This window comes from Oncorhynchus gorbuscha, linkage group LG17, assembly GCF_021184085.1.
Source record: "Oncorhynchus gorbuscha isolate QuinsamMale2020 ecotype Even-year linkage group LG17, OgorEven_v1.0, whole genome shotgun sequence".
Lineage (NCBI taxonomy): Eukaryota > Metazoa > Chordata > Actinopteri > Salmoniformes > Salmonidae > Oncorhynchus > Oncorhynchus gorbuscha.
The window spans coordinates 19352022-19356460 of record NC_060189.1 but is presented as its reverse complement, the minus strand read 5'-3'; the positions used below and the strand labels follow the sequence as shown (position 1 = coordinate 19356460).

The following is a 4439-nucleotide window of genomic DNA, read 5'->3' as shown; positions in this document are numbered from 1 at the left end:
TTTTACTTAACACTTGTTTGTTTTTTTAAAACTGCATTGTTGGTTAAGGGCTTGTAAGTAAGCATTTCACTGCAATACCTGTTATATTTGGCAGGTACCCTAGTGGTTAGAGTGTTGGACAATAACCGAAAGGTTGCTGGATTAAATCCCGGAGTTGACAAGGTAAAAATATGTCGTTCTGCCCCTGAACAAGGCAGTTAACACACTGTTCCCTGATAGGCCGTCATTGTAAATAAGAATTTGTTCTTAACTGACTTGCCTGGTTAAATAAAGGTTCAATTAAAAAAATACAACATTAAAAAAATTCTGCGCATGTGACAAATAAAATGGGATTTTATTTTAACATGAAAAACTGCAGCCATCTGTTCCGGCGCCATTGAACCATGTTAAAGACATGATATGGGAGATCCACCACCTCAGTTTGAGAGACATGACAATCATTGTTGAACTGACATATGTTACATGCAGTATTTTGCGAGAGAAAGACATTTTAAGGATCGTTTCACCATCTACAAACTCACAATTGAACCTGTGCTTCTCTGGAGCTACATTTCCCTGACCTGACTTTCCTCTAATGTAAAGCAACACCAGGTGGCAAGGCAATGAGAGGGTTCAATTATGTTGTTCTGCACGTGTCCCGATGAGGGAGCAATTACACTTTATAAAAGAGCCGTAGAAATGATCACTTGGGGACTACATCTGGAGTTGATTACCTATATGTATATAATATATACGTACCAACCTGCTTGATCTGGGCTCTCTAACATATTGTGAATCGTTTTGATGCACTGTCAAGCCTTCGGCCTACATCATAAGTAACGGAATGGTAGTAAACATTGGCTGGAGACCAGAGGCTAAGGCCAACTGGTATAAATACAATGCCAATGTATGGAACACTCCTGCCATCGCTACTCCATTTTGGTAAGAAATAACTTACACTATTTTCTCTGTAGTACAGCGGGATATCGAGAACATTCAATTTTCTTCCCCACCAAATAGTCACATGATTGATGGCGTTTCAACCAAACCGATCTTGGGCGCGTTGCTGACGCCTGGCAGATTTTACAACACGTGGATATGTATTTTACAGTTGTGCAAAGTAGAAATACTTCGTTACTGTACTTAAGTCGTTTTTTGGGGGTATCAGTAATTTACTTTACTATTCATATTTCTGTCGACTTCTACTTCACTACATAAAAAATGAAAAAAAGTATGCATGTACTCCGATACATTTCCCCTAACACATTCGTTACTCGCAAAAAAAATAAATCAATCTGAGGCTGGAAGAAACAGACGAATCATGTTGGATGAAAGCAACATCGGCGAGTCGGCACACTCGTGGGGGAAATGGTTTTGCATGGCAGTATGCGACGACATGCAGAGTTGATCCAATCCTCACCAGTTTGGGCAAATCCAAGGGTCCTAACGTGTAAACCCCACCCATAGGCAGCCTGTTCACGTTACTTGCCAACCCAGAACAGCCATCCACTCAGCAGCACTTTGCCTAAGTATGTCCGAAATCGCAGAATTTATTTATTTAACCTTTATTTAACCAGGTAGGCTAGTTGAGAACAAGTTCTCATTTACAACTGCGACCTGGCCAAGATAAAGCGTAGCAATTCGACAAATACAACAACACAGAGTAACACAATCATGTCCGACATCGCTTTACCACTACTTACTGATGAGTATCAACGTCCTTGGCTGTATCTATAGTAAATGTTGTCTTTTCTCGGAATGAAAAATTCATCCTACCGGATGAAATGTCTTATGTTTACCAAAAGTTCAGGAAATACTAGCCTTCAAGATCTCGCCGTTGAACTTAAAAAACAAATTGAGATAAGCCTACTGTTAGCTTGCTAGTTAGCTAGAATAAAGTTAGCATGATAATTAGCATGCTAGCTAACATTAGCTAGCCAACATTTGCTAATGTAACAAGCGGTGTTAGTTGATGCAAGCTAATTCTACACCTCAATAGTTCACTAGCAAAGTAGATACCTACTTTAGCTGGCTAAGATGTACCCAGATTCAGAAGCTGTTAGCTGACGCAATCTAACTAAACTGACATTAGCTAACTAGCTACTGTAGCTAACTAGTAGTTTAATGAATCTGGGTACATTTTAGTCAGCTAACGTTAGTCTAGCTAGCCGAACACATTTCCTCTAAACACCTGGTCTAGCTAGCTAACTAAAGTTAGCTTTCGATTTTAGCAAACACCCAGTTAGCTAGCCATTTTATTCCTTGTTCGTTGATGAAGTTGTTATTACCTTGCTAATTACTGTAGACTTAATTTATTGACGTAACCTACTAGCTAGATCAATTAACAGTTTTTTATCATTGTAATATTAAATGGTCACAAGCAGTCACTTACCTAATGTTTATAGCTGTAAAAATAGTATCCTACACCTTAAGTATTTGGTGATGTTAGTTATCTAGCTAAGTAACTATTTATATATTTTTTATTATTTCAGAAAGCATGTACATCATCTAAAGAAGTATGGAGAACTGACAGCAAACACACTGAAGAGAGAACATGCCCCTAAAACTCCCTCCACCATCAAGCAGAGCACATTACTGAAGACAATGTCTCAAAAATCCATTGACAAAGCTGTGGTGAAGTATGTGGTTCAAGGGCTCCAACCATTCGCTGTTGTAGCATAAGAACCGTTTAGAGAGTTTGTCCAGGATCTGCAGCTTAACTCAAAAGATCTTATCAAGGCCCACACTGCGCTCCAGGATTGATGAAGTCTCCAAGGAAATTAATAAGAAGGTGACTGAGGCCATGAGAGGAATTGACCACATCGCCACCACCACCGACTGCTGGTCTGCAAGAAGACCGAGCTTCATTGGTGTTATATCCCACTGGATAGACCCCGACAGTCTCAACAGATGCTCTGCAGCCCTGCCTGTAAACGGTTGAGAGGATCGCACACCTTTGATGTGTTGGCAGGCGCCCTAAATGACATCTATTCTGAGTTTGAAATCCAGGTTAAGATTGTGTGAACAACAACAGACAACGGCTCTAACTTGAAAGCTTTCCAAGTTTTTGGAGAAGGTGAAAACAATGAGACACTGGAAGCAGTGAAGCAGCTCAGCCAAGACAGGAAGATGGGGAAGAGGAACAAGAGGAGAGTGAAGAAGTGGAGTTTGTTGACGTGGCAACGATCTTGAATGAAGATGATGGTTTTGAGTACCAGCTGCAGAAGCACCAGCGCTGTGCTTACCACCTACTCAACTTAGTATCTACAGTCGATGCCCTGAAAGCAACATCCAGTGAGGCTTACAAAAAAGTGTCCCATTTAACATTTGGCAAGTGCCAAGCACTTTGGAACAAATGCGGAAGATACACACTTGCAGCCAAAACGGTTGAAGATGCTTGAGACCTCCAGCTGCTGCACCCAAATGCTACGAGGCGGAACTCCTGGTTCATGGCTGTAGAAAGACTCCTGATGATCGACAAAGGAGAGGCGGCCTTCAGAGTTCCCTGCACAGACTTCGAGGTTCCAATGTAAGTAAGGATGATGTATTTTGTCATAATTTAATGTTGTCTAAATCTGTTGCAGTGTTTTCTGACCTTTTGCTTGGGGACTAATAACTATTTCACATGTTGTAGCCACACACTAAATTGATCCATTTAGTAAACTACTCATTCAGCCATTGATTACTGCAGTTAAATCAGGTGAAATGGTTAGTAGTCCCCTTTGTATAGGGTTAGGAAGCAGAGTAGTATTATTATTATTATTATAATATATTTTTTACAGGTTCAATCCAGCTGCACTCATCCTTCCTTACAGAGTATGCTTCTACCATGAGCCCAGTTGCAAATGCCATCAACATCCTGCAGGCTGAAATCAATGTCCAGATGTGGTGGCTACTTCCTACTATTAACCTGCTGATCACAAAAATTGACTGAATCAAGTTGTCTCTGAAGTACTGTAAGCCTCTGGTGGATGTGCTACAACTGGGACTGAAGAAGCGCTTAAGCCACGTATTTCACGACACTGAGCTGATCGAATCAAATCCAATTTATTTATATAGCCCTTTGTACATCAGCTGAAATGTCAAAGTGCTGTACAGAAACCCAGCCTAAAACCCCAAACAGCAAGCAATGCAGGTGTAGAAGCATGGTGGCTAGGAAAAACTCCCTAGAAAGGCCAAAACCTAGGAAGAAACCTTGAGAGGAACCAGGCTATGAGGAGTGGCCAGTCCTCTTCTGGCTGTGCCGGGTGGAGATTATAACAGAACATGGCCAAGACGTTCAAATGTTCATAAATGACCAGCATGGTCAAATAATAATAATCACAGTAGTTGTCGAGGGTGCAGCAAGTCAGCACCTCAGGAGTAAATGTCAGTTGGCTTTTCATAGCCGATCATTAAGAGTATCTCTACCACTCCTGCTGTCTCTAGAGAGTTGAAAACAGCAGGTCTGGGACAGGTAG

General features: G+C 41.1%; 1 long non-coding RNA gene across 2 annotated transcripts; it reads left to right on the top strand.

Annotated features, from left to right (window-relative positions):
* The first annotated feature begins 797 nt into the window (after positions 1 to 797).
* LOC124001185 lies at positions 798 to 4120 on the top strand. 2 transcript variants are annotated; one of them, XR_006832748.1, is made up of 3 exons: positions 798 to 921; positions 2472 to 3508; positions 3762 to 4120. It is a non-coding gene; the product is annotated as an uncharacterized LOC124001185 (long non-coding RNA). The 2 variants fall into 2 exon arrangements; XR_006832747.1 differs by lacking the exon at positions 798 to 921 and adding an exon at positions 1436 to 1508.
* Positions 4121 to 4439: the final 319 nt, after the last annotated feature.